This window comes from Megalobrama amblycephala, linkage group LG3, assembly GCF_018812025.1.
Source record: "Megalobrama amblycephala isolate DHTTF-2021 linkage group LG3, ASM1881202v1, whole genome shotgun sequence".
NCBI lineage: Eukaryota > Metazoa > Chordata > Actinopteri > Cypriniformes > Xenocyprididae > Megalobrama > Megalobrama amblycephala.
Window position 1 is genome coordinate 55087660 of NC_063046.1, and position 15301 is coordinate 55102960.

At 39.3% G+C, this 15301-nt stretch overlaps 1 long non-coding RNA gene across 2 annotated transcripts; it reads right to left on the reverse strand.

The window, feature by feature from the left end:
• Positions 1 to 1543: 1543 nt before the first annotated feature.
• Positions 1544 to 3370, reverse strand: LOC125264185. 2 transcript variants are annotated; one of them, XR_007184015.1, is made up of 5 exons: positions 2845 to 3370; positions 2692 to 2753; positions 2422 to 2577; positions 2046 to 2323; positions 1544 to 1941 (listed from the first exon to the last, which is right to left on the reverse strand). It is a non-coding gene; the product is annotated as an uncharacterized LOC125264185 (long non-coding RNA). The 2 variants fall into 2 exon arrangements; XR_007184016.1 differs by lacking the exon at positions 2692 to 2753 and having other exon boundaries at positions 2845 to 3365.
• Positions 3371 to 15301: the final 11931 nt, after the last annotated feature.

The window sequence follows — 15301 nt, forward strand, 5'->3', positions numbered from 1 at the left end:
ATGAAAATCATCATTACAAATAATTGCATCATCACACAATTGGTGTGTGCATTTCAGTGGAATGTGGTGAAAATTGAATGTAAGTTGATGCATCATGACAGCACTCAGACCAAAGCACATTAGTGACAGACACTTCCGCATCCGTTATTATAAGGTTATTATAAGGGAGGTGTGAGAAATCATTGGTGCGTTGGGTAGAAATAGAGTTTGGTCTGAGAGCTGGTGCTAGAGCGATGGATAAAATCACTGCTGCGGCAGTGAGGAATAAAATTAACTCTGGAAGCTGGCATGAAAGAGGTGGATGAAATTACTACTGTGGTAGTGAAAACATAAAATTTTACTCTGAAGCTGGTGAGTGAGCGGTGGCTGAAATCACTGCTGTAGCAGTAAAGAATAAAGTTTACTCTGGGAGCTTATGTGAGAACGGTGGCCAAAATCACTACTGCAGTAGTGAGAAATTAAATTTACTCTGAAAGCTGGTGTGAGAGACGTGGCCAAAATTACTATTGGGGTAGTGGAAATTGAGTTTAATTTAAAGCTGGCAAGGGAGCGGTGGCCGAAATCACTACTGCAGCAGTAAAGAATAAAGTTTAGTCTGGGAGCTTATATGAGACCAGTAGCCAAATTCACTACTGCTGTAGTGAGAAATGAACTTTACTCTGAGAGCTGGCGTGAGAGAAGTGGCCAAAATCATTGCTGCAGCAATTAAATAAGTTTAATCTGAAAGCTGTTGAGAGATCAATGGCCGGAATCACTATACTGCGGTAGTGAGATATTAAGTTTAATCTGAAGCTGGTATGAGATCGGTGTCCGAGAACACTGCTGTGGTGGTGAGGAATAAAGTTTGATCAGAAGCTGATGTGTGAGCAGAGGATGAAATCACTGCTGTGGCAGTGGGAAAAAGTTTTTGTTTGGAGGCTGACGTAAGGGCATTGACCAATTCACTGCTGCAGCAGTGAGAAATAGATTTTAAAATGAAAACTGATGCTATTATTAGTACGGTGGTCAAATCACTGCTGCGGCAGTGGGGAATAAGTTTAGATTGAAAGCACTTGTGGGAGCAGTGTCTGAGATCACTTCTGTGGCTATGAATTGCTAAAACATAAGTTTTCGGTGGGCTGGTGGAGTTTGTTAATTAAAACAGGCTATACAGGTGCGGGACAACTAGATTACTGAATGAGTAGTTGATGGACTTGTCCAGGGGCGCCGCTAGCAATTTTGGGCCCTATGAAAGAAAATGAGGTTGGGCCACTCTTAGAAGAAAAGGTTCTATATAGAACCAAAAAAGGTTCTATCAGGCGCTTCATATATGGAACCCCGAAAAGGTTCTATATAGAACCCTTTTTAAGGGTTCAATCAAAAGAACCCTTTAGGGTTCTTTATTGCCAGAAAAAAAGGTTCTATATAGAACCTTTTATGGGTTCATTTTATTGATTTAGTTTTTAATTTATTTTAATTAAATTTTATTAATTAACCTGCTTATATAGTTACTTTATCACTAGAAAAACTTAAATACCCATAGGCATAACACATCAACATAATATGTAATCATTTAAGACATTTTTATTAGCATTTACAATGACACAAGCAATATAAAACACACTGCAATTCATAGAGCAATAGTTAGAAGAGTTAACATAAATAAATGTTTCTAAAAAAAATGAACTAAAAGACTAGCTAGTAGAATTGTTTTTAAATTCATAAGCGTTAAATGATAATTTAACATTCAGATAAGCATTTAAACAATAAAAACAAATGACCCATGGTAAATTCAGTACTGAGAAGGGCTAAAAAGTGCTGAATGAAAGAAACTGGCTTTTGGATGCTCCATATTGAACAAAAAGTAGACAGCCAACAGATAGTTTTGACATCTCTGTGTTTTCAATCAGGGGCAAGTCCATTTTGATGCGGACTCTCTTTGCGTTCAGGGGGCTTGACATCCTAAGATGGAGATGCAAGTCAGAAAAACATTTATTAGACTTATGGAGAGTACAGTACAACAGAAAACAGAAAGGAATCTCTCACAATTACATCTTAAAACTTACGTGAATCATAGAGGAGTGTGTTATTTTCATCTTATTGAAGTAATGCTGCACTCCAGAGTCCATCCCTGCAGTGAGAGTGCAAACAGAAATATTAATTAATTTATTATTAATTATTGCATTAAACATGGAAAAATAGAAAAACAAATATAAGCCACTTCAGATTAGCAGATTTACAAGTTTCCCAAAGTTGGTACTGTGAGTAAAAATAATGTACTTTTTTGTGTCATTGTATTGCAGTTATGTGAAGGTCTTTTCTTCATCTTGATTTCATAATGCATCTTCAAGAACCAAATACAGTCACAGTGTTTAGCATAAATTAGGCCTTCAATTAATTCAGAAAAAAAGTGTGCTATAACTGCAAACACCAAATACTCACAGCTATATCCACAGAAGAAACATCTTCATCAGCTCCTCGCTTTGTTCTTCGGGGTTTCTCTTGAATTCATGTCTATAACAGTGCGGTCTGTCTGTGATCACGTGATTTGACTGCTCCTGAAAGATCGTTTTATGCGTTTTCTAGGTCCAATACAATCTACAGCAAAGAAAAGTGTATTAGGATATAACATGAACTCTCGCCACCATTATTGATAAGTCCACAACCGTTTTTTAACAGAAATTTGAGGAATTCATTTAAGAAATGACAAACCTCCTGGCGGAGAATAGCGCAGGCCCGGACAGCACCGTAAACCACATTTCTTCTTTTTGATCCTTGAAAAAAACATGTAAGGTGTGTAAATATATCAAGGATTTAGGCAAATGTAATTAAAATAACGTAAGAGATATTAATTTTCTCACTTACCAATTTAATCGTCGTCCTCTCGAGCGCTGAGCTCAAACGGACGTCCGTAACGGTTGAAGTTTAAAATGCTGCGTTCACGCGCATTCTAATTACTCGCGCACGACGCGCGCGGCTGAAATCCGACACTGCGCGTGCAGACAGTACAGAACTGATCAGCGCATACACATGCAAGTTATTTGCTGTTTATGTCGAAGATCATTTAATGCATCTGTTTGGAGGGTTGAGTTATAAGAATTGACTTCAAAATCTAAGTAATTCCTACAGGATTTTCTTTAACCAGCAGATGGCAGAATTCTGACCCTAGCGCCTAGATCCAGAAATAACGTAAGCTACATTTAATTTAGATTTTTTTTTCATTTCAGGATAATGCGGCAATTATTTTTTCTAATAAACCTATTAAACTTGAAAATGTATATAAGTTTGTTTTCTTCAGAATGAAAGGTGTGCCTAAGTAAAATTGAAGTAAAAACACAAATATAATGTTCAATAGTGTAATCATTTAAATAATGCACTAATAATCTATATAAAGCACATTTAGCCCAAAGAACCCTTTGTGCCAAAAGGGTTCTTTCTCCTTATATAGAACCTTTTTGGCAGAAAGGGTTCTATAAAGTTGGTTAAAGAACCCTATAGGGTTCTATATAGAACCCCAAAGAACCTTTTTTTCTAAGAGTGCATACCCAACCCATTCCGCACCAAACATACAAGCTAACCAAAAGTCTTTGTCTACATTTACTTATACTGAACTATTAATTTTGCTTTTGGTTTTGACCACTAGGTATCAGTTTTTAGTCAGAGACCTACAATGGCTGTAGCTAGCAGATGAAGAATTATTAAAATGTAAATGTATTTAGACAAATAAACAATGGTTAAACATTATATTAAACATGAACAAAGTGCAATATGAAATACACTGCAACAATGACTTGTAATAAACAATTAGACACTAGAGACAACTAGAGCTAACGTTACAGCAAAGGAAGCTCTCTCTCTCTCTTTCTTGTGCGCATGCGTGAGTGTCTGCTGAGTGAGTGAACCGGAGAGTGCGTGTGGTGAGCTCGAGCTTCGTTAAGCGTGAGTGTTTTTTTTTTTTTTTTTTTGTGGTTGCTGTCTAGAACAACCATTCTTTTCTTTTTCTATCAACGTTTTTTCCTCTATCTTTTTTCTTTCTGTTCTGTTTTTGATCTTTTGTTGTCTGTGTGTTGATCCGGGCCGCGTGCTACCTGTATTCGGGGAGGCATGGCGGCCCCGGATTCACCGGCTTTGAGTACACTCACGCGGCGTCATGCAGTGAAGGTGGCCTCTGCGGTGAGTGTGGAGGATTGTTGTATGGCAATAGGAGAAGTTGTGGGCCATGAATGCATTTTGTCAGCATCAAAAATGAATAATGAAACCGTCATTTTTCTAAACACTGTTGACAAAGCAAATGAGCTAGTTGAACAGAGGATTACTATTGATGGTTTATTTACGCCTGTTCTCCCTCTATCAATGCCATGTAAGGTAACGCTGTCTAATGTTCCTCCATTTATCAGTGACGAGTTATTAATTCGGTCTCTTTCCCGTCATGGTAAGTTGGTTTCTCCAATTAAAAAGATCCCGATTGGATGTGATTCCCCATTGTTAAAACATGTTGTTTCGTTTAGACGCTTTGTTTATATGATTGTAAAAGATGACGCTGAACTGGATCTTACGTTCAAATTCCGTATAACGTTAGATGATTTCGACTATGTTGTATTTGCAACAACTGGAAAAATGAAGTGTTTTGGTTGCGGAAAAGTGGGACATTTAGTCCGCGATTGCCTTGAGAAAAAAGAAACGCCTGTAACTGAGCAACATTTGAATGCCGTTACTGACTTACCCGCGACAAATCAACCTCCGGTAGTCCGTGCGGAGCCGGACGCGATCGCGGTAGAGCAGGCCGCAGAGGATCGGACTAAGATTGAACAGATTGCTGCCGGGCGCGCTGAACCTGAGCTGGTTGCGGCCGAACTGCAAGGGGCCATTCAGCCCCAATCTGAAATAACCGAAACGGAGACATTTAACAAAATGACAGATGATGATAGGCCCGCGTGTTCTGTTGAAGTATGTGAGAATGATGGTATTTTCATGGATGCAGAACAGACAATGTTTAAAGTACCTTTAAAGCGAAAGAAGAGTGATAATACTTGTGATTCGAGACTTGCAAAGAAAACAGACTTAGCTGAATGTGAAGAGGACCAGGTGACTCAGAGAGCGACAGTGAATCAGATTCCAGCGTCTCTCTTTCACAGAGTGAATGTGTGAGTCGTAGTTATGATGTGGATGATATTAAATTATTTCTTAAGTCAACAAAGAATAGAAGAGGGGTAAGAGTAAATTAATATTTTCCTGACATTAAACAATTTATTGAAAAGACAAGGGGTTTGATGGCTGAAGGCTTCTTTACTAATAAGGAAGTATGTAGGTTAAAGAAGTTGGTGACAAATCTCAATACTGAAATAAACAATGATGGTGGTGAAAAGAGTTAATTTGGTTTTATTCAGTGGCTTGCTTGTACTGTTTTTTCTCTTACCTCTTATGGGTGTAGTTAGCGTTGCTTCGGTGAATGTGAATGAAGCTAGAGATGTGAAAAAAAGAGTTATGCTATATGAATGTTTTAAGCAGAAAATACTAGATGTTTTTCTTCAAGAAACACACAGTGATTTAAAGAATGCTGCAGATTGGTCAAGGGAATGGGACGGTATCTCTATAGACCTCTTTGGAGCAGACGTGACAATTACGTCACTTGCAGCTGCGCGCGCATAGTGGTTGCAGAAAAATATCGGTAGCAATTGGAGGAAAATGTGCAAAATCCACAGAATAAGAGAAAAACGTTTTGTTGTGCCTCTGGATGTTGGAATCGGAATGCAAAAAAATATAGTCTTCATTTTTAAAGAAAACCTTCGTTGAAAACGTCCTTTGAAGCTAAACAGAGACGTTTCACAGACTGGACTGATGACACCTGCAAGGATTAGTCCACTATTAAAGCAGGAATTTGATGTAAACAGTAAGTCTACATAATATTCACATATGCAGTTCAGAGGACATACATACATAGCAGTTAGCATGAAATAATATTTAAACCTATAACATTTTACATAGATAACTTTTAAACATAGTCTATAAAATTTTTATTCACAATTCTGACTTTTTTTCTTGCATTTGCGTGTTTGATTCCCAGTTCGGCCATTATAACTCGCAATTGTGAGTTTATTTCACAATTCTGAGGGGAAAAAAGTCAGAATTGCGGGATAAATTGCAATTCAGAAAAGACAGGATAACGAGTAGGCTATATCTCACAATTCTGTTTTTCTTTGTAAGAAATGTGAGATATAAACTCAGATTTGCGAGAAATAAAAGTCAGAATTGTGAGACAAACTCGAAATTAACTTTTTTTTATTCTTTTATTTCGTGGCTTCCATAGACTGCTACTGCTCAACTGTGATTTTCTGCAACCAGGTAGGCTCCGCCCATAAAAAACGTCATCGCTGTTTGCAAACACCAAATTGGTCTATAGACCTTATGTAGCCCCGCCCCTTTTCAGCGTTGCGCTCGTTGTCTTTTGACTTCCGGTTTGTATTTCCACAGCGATATTACATTTATGAATGAACTGCTCGTTTTAAAATCTTCCCGACCTACTGACATTTGTTAAGACATCAGCTTTAAACATAACAATGCTCATGATAACTTTCATTAACTCTACAACAAGTAAATCCACTTAACCAACTAATTATTCTTTGACAGCGATGCCATAGAAATGTACAGAGCTACCGCAAAACGGAAGTTCAAAGACAATTTTATAAAGATGGCGGCGCGCTTGTTTCTCTGGTAAATAAGGTCTATAGAGAATGAAAATTACGTCACGTTGTTTTCACTCCGCGTTGCATTTCGGGAAGGCGCCGCCATATTAGCAGGATAGGCTATCCGTTGCTATGGTAAACTTCTTCAGTGAACCCGAGATAAAGCGCAACAGAGAGAGAGAGCAGATTAATTTAATAAATAAATTTTGCGATACATACATAGTGATGTCAAGCAGTGTCTATAAATAATGCTGCTTGCTAATAACTTAAACTTACAAATTTGCTTTTAATTGCTTAAAGGGTCTGAACTCTTGCACTGTGCCGCACTGACACCATAAAGCATACTACGGACAGAAACCCAGATGAGCCCAGAATATGAACGCAACACATTTAATTACACGTGTTTTCCTCCCATAAAGAAAAAGACAGTGCCAATAAAATAACAAACTTAGTAAACCCTATACTAATAAAACACAGAAAAATTGGGTTGTGCCGAATTTGATTTTTACAGACATCCCAACCTGCAAAAAGTCATTTCAGGGAGGTACCCCCCCCCCCCCCCCCCAAAAAAAAAAAAAAAAAAAAAAAAAGAGGAAGGAGCTATAAGCTATAGGCATATGCAATTATTCGTTAATTATGTTTAAATATGTAGATTACTTTTACTATTTATATAAGCTGCTTATACTATTTATGTAAACTGCTTTTATTTATTTTCCATTGCAACTTTAAACAGGTCTAAGGAGTTTGTTGTTTTCATGTAGCCTTGGCAACTAGCCTGAATAATATGCACATGAAATGAAACTTGTCAACTCACCTCACTGATAATTGATTGGTTGATTTGCCGAAAAAGGCCATTCGGGATGCTCTCTGTCTTACATGCGCTTCGCACACACACGCAAGGTCTCTCTCTCGCTCCCTCTCCCTCTCTGCCGTGCGCGCGCTGGTTTGAAACACAGTCTCTATGCGCGCTCTTGCTCGCTCGCTCTAGATTCCGGGAGATTTTAACTAATTTGCGGGCATCAGGGAGCCGCTATCAATATGCGGGAGACTCCCGGAACTTCCGGGAGACTTGGGATGTCTGTTTTTAATATCATTATAAGGCTAAATTAAGCGACGTTTCTCAACAGTTTTCTATGTGACGAAAATGCTCGTGAATTTAAACACGTTGCGTTCACATTATGGGCTCAACTTTACTTTATTAGTATGATGTTTACTGAGTTTGGTCTGATCTATCACGGTCTTTCTTAGTACATTAAGTAATAAGTACATTATATCGGTTTTCTATGGGAGGAAAAGGTGTTATTTAGTCTCTCCCGATAGAGCCACTTTCCTTTCACTTCGTCATTATCCATTTCATTCAAAGAAACTGCAGCGTATCGCAAAATTGCAAACAAATATCACGCTATTTCTCTCGGTCTGACCGTCTCACTGTCAAAGTAACCATGGCAACGGATAGCGTATCCTTCTAATATGGCGACGCCTTCCCGAAATGCAACACGAGTCAAAGTGCTGTGACGCAACATTCTCATTCTCTATTTTAAGTCAGCATACTGTTAGTGGAGGTGTTGCTGTCTTATTTTCGAAAAGTTTTAAGCCGTTTTCCTATGATGTCGAAGAAATTATAAAGGGCAGACTTTTAAAGGTTAAAGCTCTTTTTGAAAATCATGTTTTAGTTTTTATTTGTATTTATGCTCCTACCTCAGGAGTTGAAAGAATGTTGTTTTTAAGTACTCTTAATTCAACCTTACAGAATTGTGATGGTGAAGAGTTTTTGTTTCTGGGGGGTGATTTTAATTGTACAGAGAAAAACCTTGATCGGAATCACATTGAACCCCATGAACCCTCCCGCAAAAGACTTATACAAGTTATTAAAACACATGAGTTGTGTGACATATGGAGACATTTTAATGATAATCTCTAAGACAATATAGTTGGTCTCATATTCGTGACAATGCTCTATCTTTGGCTAGGTTGGATAGATTTTATGGTTTTAAACATCACTGTGGTATTTTTAGCAAGTGTTTTATTGTTCCTGTTAGTTTTTCTGATCACAGTATGGTGTGCTGTTCTTTTATTTTAAATTCTATTAAACCAAGTAGTGCTTACTGGCATTTTAATATTACTCTGCTTAAAGGGTTACTTCAGGATTTAGCATTAAGCTTTAGTAGAATTAGTAGAATATTAGTATTAGTAGAATACCACTAGTATTTTCGAATTACCGTGCTTTCCCCCTTCATATCAGCCCGAGATGAGAGATTTATGCATTTTTATTCTGTAAAAAAGCCTCCGATGACGCAAAATGACGATTTTTGCGTCATCGGAGGCTTTTTTGGCCAGAGGCTTAAAACTACAGCCAGTAATAGCAGGTAGTTCCGCATTTTTTCACCACGCCCATACATATGTGCGTTTGAGGTTACTCACGGACATAGATCAAAGATTTTATCAAAAGTGTGTCAATTATATTTTTAAGCTTACAGTAATTAACTTTATTTTGTCTGCACTACATCAGTGGTTCATCTCGCAAATTTATCGGTCTCTGCAGTCATCTCAACCAATACAGCAACAGGCTTTTGTGGTAATGTTAGCATAAATAGATAAATAGACTAACTCAGTTTTACAGAACAGTGGCTTTACTTTGATAACAGTCAACTTATATGCATCTTATATGTAATTGTCTATCTAACGTTACTTTTCTAAGTTTGCAGTTTTACTGCTACCTACAACACTACATATAGGCTACTGTGTTATCAGTCTAGTATCAGCGAGTCTTACCTCTAGGCGAATACGCTTAGTACCAGATGCCCAGGCTGTTCGTCCTCTGGGAAAGTGAATATCGATGGTATTGCGGTGTCCTTCAGAATGGTTCTCTTCATTGCAAGGATATTTGGTTCGTAGTCCTCGTGCTTGAAATGGAGACTACATATTCTGCGTTTTTTTTAGGTTTTCTATAATGAAAAAACGAAAATATCCTTTCTCAGTCTAGAAAGCTCCAAATTCAAAAATAATTTCACATTTCTACTACATAAATGACCAATTTTAAATACACATTCATCTTTCCAGGGGTGAAGTACCCCTTTAATGATAAAAATTTTAAGGAAACTTTTAAGTATTTTTGGGAAACTTTTAGAGCTACAAAGAACTCCTTCCAAAATTTAAGACAGTGGTGGGATTTTGGCAAGGTGCAAATTAAACAATTCTGTCAACAGTACACTCGAAACATCACAGCACAGTTATCAAGATCAATGAAAACTTTGGAGACATCAATAGTTAAACTTCAAGAGATAGCTGATTCGGCTGGGGGGAATAATGTTTTGGAGGGTCTGTCGTTGAAGAAATCTCAGCTTAGTGATCTTTTAGGGGTAAAGGTGCAAGGAGCTCTGGTTCGGTCCCGGTTTCAGAATATTGACCAAATGGATGCTCCAACTAAATTTTTCTTTAATTTGGAAATAAAGAATGGTCAAAAACGTTTTATTCACGGGCTGCGTTCCGAATCCGGCATTTTATTATCTGATCCTATTGACATTAGAAAGAGAGCAGTTTGTTTTTACGAAAAACGTCTCAGGTTACGTATGTAACCATGGTTCCCTGAGAACAGGGAACGAGACTCTGCGTTTGACAGAACGCATTGGGGAACCGTCACGTGACCCAGGTGTCGAAAGCACTATCCAACAACTCCAATTCCTATTGGCCGGCGACAGCCTATGACATCATACGGCGTGACCCGGAAATATAAAAGGAGCGCCTGGAGAGACAGTCTCTATCTTATCGTCTTGAGGGACTGTTCTGAAGGCAGGCAACCTGAAGCATGGCAAAGGAACGCAGAGTCTCGTTCCCTGTTCTCAGGGAACCATGGTTACATACGTAACCTGAGACGTTCCCTTTCGAAAGGGAACTCCACTCTGCGTTTGACAGAACGCATTGGGGAACGATATACCCACGCCGCCATGCTGGAGGGGAGTGCCTGCCAAAAATATGGTTGAGGCAAAGGCCTCAAAGCAGTTCTCAAACTGCCCAGCAACTCCCCCTCGGGTCACACCAGGCTGTCAGTGACAGCATTCCCTTTGGCCAACAGCCCAAGCTGAACTTCCCAAAGGCTTCTATCTTTCTCTTCTAGCAAATAGAGCCTAGAGAAAACGCTAAGGCGTCTAGAACCCAATTTTCTTGTAGGAAAAGTGGTCCCTTTAAGGGAATGTGGCCAAGGAACCAAAGGGAACCTCGGCCAGTCACTCACGAGGGGAGCAGGGTCACCCTCATTGCCACCAGGGAGGCCGACCTGGTCTTCTCAGGGAACAGACTCAGCTCAGGCCAACCCTGTCTGAATACAGAGCCTCTAAAATGCATTCTTCAGGAAGATAGTAGGTAAGAGTGACTGCAGAAAGGCAGAAACCAGCTCAGACCCACGCATAGAGACGGGCATCCTGGAGAGCAGAACTCAGCTGAGTGCTATGAACCCTCATATCGAGGGGAGATAATCCGCTCAACCTAGGATCTACCCAGTGCTTAATTAACGCACTGAGGAGGCTGTGCGCTGAAAACCCTGAAAAGGGGAGCACAAACCAGCCTGGGGCTGACCCTTAAGACGGGGCCTGATCAAGGCCGAACCAGCATAATCAGCTTAGGGAGCTAAGCACTATTACAAACCCCAAGGGGAAGCGCAGAGCTCACCTAACAGGTAGACTATGCCAAGAGCACATACTCATGGAGGCCCGAGAGGGGCTACAACATGACAACAGTTCTATATACATAAGACAGAAGTAAACTTCAGAAAGAGGCCTGTTTCTGGTAAAGCCATTCTGAACATCTGTCTAAGCCGGCGGCAGACAGACAACTTCCGTGGCAGCAATAGAAAGCTGCACAGTGCTCTTATGATAATCCACCCAACACAATCCGACGAGCAGTGTACTCAGTAAAAGCACCTTTTACTCTTTAAGCAAGATGAGTACAGCGTACGCCAACACGTATTAAGGAAGGCCTGGAAGGCCTATAACCTCAACAGACACGTGGCATCAGCTCGTGGCAGTGTTTAGGTCCCAAGCCTGGTAAACAGCCCGCAAAAGAGGGGGTTGAATCTACCACTTGGGCCCCTGGCCAACGAAAGTGTATAGAAATAGTTCTCAGAGAGAAATACACCTAAACAAACACTTGTGTATCCAAAAAAGGCAGCCCGCAGGCTTAGCATCCTTTAGGACACACGGCGTAAGTCTCGTGGCCATTTCCAGGAGCACAAAGATCCAACCTAAGTGCTAGGTGGCTCTTAGCTCAACTAGAATCATCGACTCAGAGGCAACAATAGGTTAAACCAAACCTCAGTAAGGTTTCACTACTGACATCTCATCCAGAGCCGCACAGAAAAACACAATCTGTGCCAATGTGCAAACTAAAAAGGAGGCCTGAAGTGGCCTGCCGATTCAGTGACACATGGCTTCAGCTCGTGAATTTCCAGGGAACCAAGCTTACAGGGAACCAGCTCTAACCCTCTAACTATGGGAAGCCAACTGCTACCTGTGCTAGGCTACACTTTCCAAACAGGCAAAGTACCCTAAGTTCTTGTGACTAAGGGGAACCAATACAACCAACATGGTCTAAGGGAGGCTAGTTAAGCCTACTACCTCAAACAAACATGCTGCAGGGCCTGAAACAGTGTAATAACAAAACATTCCAACAGGCAATGTACCCTAAACATGTGACTAAAGGGAACCAAACAAAGCCAACGTGGTCTAAGGGAGGCTATAAGGCCTACTAACTCAAACAAACACATGGCAGGGCCTGTGGTAGTGTACATATGTGAGCAAACCATGATCAGTTAATCAGCATTGTAGAAAACAACTGCTAACTAGAAGGAGGCTAAATATCATAAAGCCTACAATCCGAGTTATATGCAATATAACCGCTAACAAGATCACCAGGGAGCTAAAATAGATACCAACTTTCCTCAAAAAGTGGTTCTAACCACCCTGAGTATGCAATCCAACAGGTGATGCACTCAGTGACACAAATACACCTCTTAACTGGGGAATATGTAGTCACCATCCTCTCAAATAGAGGCCGCTTTACAGCAGAAAGGGGCCTACTATTAACCCTCAGGGGTCTGAGGATTTTTGGGGCCCTGGAGAAGTTTTGACATGCCCTGACGTTTGTGCTTTTTTCAGTTGTTCATAAACATATTAATGGAAAAAGTGTCATTACACTGTATTCAGCACAAACTAGGCTACAATAATATGTGAGGAACATGTATGTACATGTTTGTGTTTTTGAAGGAATAACGTTTATGCGTGGTTATTGAAAAAACAAAAAACTTAAGTCACTGAAATAAGGCCAAAAAAAAGTATATTAAATCTGTGTTCATAAGACTTCTGGGTATTGGAGGTTGTAGACTAGAGTTTTTGCTTCAGAATGAAGTAAAAATTATCCTTCCTACTCCTTCATATAAAACAATAGAGAGATTTAAATTTTCTAAGACACTTTTGGTCAAGAAACACAGTATGCGAGGAGGCGGGAATCCTCATGTATAATGGGTGATACTCACCTGAGAAGACAAAAGAATTGAATAATAATGACCTGAAATGACTTGCATATTAATGAGGCCTTTCAGTCAGGTAGGCTGTGAAAAAACCCTCTGTGATCATGCTAATAACAGGATTAAAGTCCACTCAGGACAAAAAAAACATGATTTTTGTGATCTCATGCATGCATGCAAAATTTTGTATAGGCCTATGTTAAATTACATTACCAGTCAAAAGATTGAACACATTGCCATTATAATGTTTTTAAAAGAAGTCTCAAGTCTCTAACCAAATAATGGTTTTCTATTTTAATATACTTTCAAATATAATGTATTTCTGTGATGCAAAGCGTCTGAACATTCCTACCTCTAGGGCATTTCATATAGGCTACTATATTTGTTATATTATAGAGCCTAAATGTTGATGTGCAGTTGACAAACTATACATCATTAAAAAGATCTAAGACTCAAGCTTCACATTTTGACTCTTAAAATCTTATATTGACCATAATTTCTTAATATGCTTAAAAGCATACACATTTGGAGAAATATTGATGGATTCTCATATGTTTATATCAATTTTCTATACAGAGATAATATTTATTATTCTATATTTATTGTCATTACTATGAGCGCTGGATACTGTGTTTTCATCATTCATACTTGCAGCCGGACGGCGCTCTGCCCCTTTTGTCCACAAATGCCTCAGTAAAAGAAGAGGAATATCATGTGACAATCAAGGAACTAACAGAGGCAAGAGATCGCTAAATATGGCTATTCAAAACACTTTTGAAGACAATAAATACACGATTGAGATGATGAATGCATGTATTGCCTCTGAATTTGCGTCTGAATAGCGCTCGCTCCGTGGGCGTGGCCGCATTAGCGGATAATGAGCTGAATCACGGACTTCTGACATGGCTCTCTTTTCATACAGATTACATAAACACAGAAGGTTTGTTTTCGATTTGACTTACATGTTTTAAAACCTGACATCTTAACGTTTTTTTAGACATAAGTGTAATTTTTTTGTCATTAGTATTCACTAAGTTACAGTTCATTTTCTGAGAACTATCAGATTGGACTTCGTTCAGAGGGAGAGGAGAGATCACGCATCATGTTAGTTTTCTTTATTTTACAAAAAGCACAACATTTTGTTTTTACTCTGAGTGTACACAAATGAAAGAAGATATTCCACAGATTAAAATGGTGTATAGCTCTTAATTGTATGTGCAACATTGACGGAGTATTTTGAGTCTCTTTCACACTGATAAGAAAAAACCACGGTGGTATCGCCGGCGATACCTTCAGACCTCAGAGTGTTAAGAGAACAGGTACTAACCTGTGGCAGCATACGTAAGCTCACATATATATATATATATGTAGGGCAAAAATCTAGAACTCAAAGTAACATAAAACTTTGAAATACATGCTATTTAAAAAGGAAAAACATTCCCATACAGATCCTCAAATCTGTTCTAAGCCTAGAAGACGAAAGGCTAAAAACTAGCATCGTCCAATCAAACTTGATAAATACTGATATCAAGTGGCTCAGAGGAATTCATTTCCCTTATCATGAAAGTTCTAGGAAGTGGGGCCTAGCAAAAACCTGCATAACTTATCTACGCAAAGATAAGGGCCTACCACCTGAGAGACAGCATCAGGGAGTCAAAACAGTCTACGACCTAGCTGTTAATCTCACAATTGCGCCTACATAAGCAAGGGGATAATGGCATACGGCCTAACAACTCCCTCGGGAGGAGGCCAGAACTAGGAACTATACAACCTAATCAGGGATAGGAAATATAAGGTTATGTAAATAACACACCAAACCTAGCTCTAGCCTAGCCGCTAAGCTACGGGCCTTCTTACAAGGCCACAAGCCTAGTGAAGCCCGGGCTTCACCTCCAAATCTCATGGATAAGAGAAAGAAAGTGAAGCTCATAAGCAAACAATGTCAGGCGGCCGATTAAGGCCGACCTAAACATCTACATATTAGCTGAAGTGACAAGTGCTATCAACTTCAGTTTGCCAAAAACCCCCTAATTTTCCTGACTACATGCTCAGAAAACTATACAGGAAATAAGGTCTTATTTCAAATGAATAAAATATAGACCCTCCTGCAGCTCAAAAACCA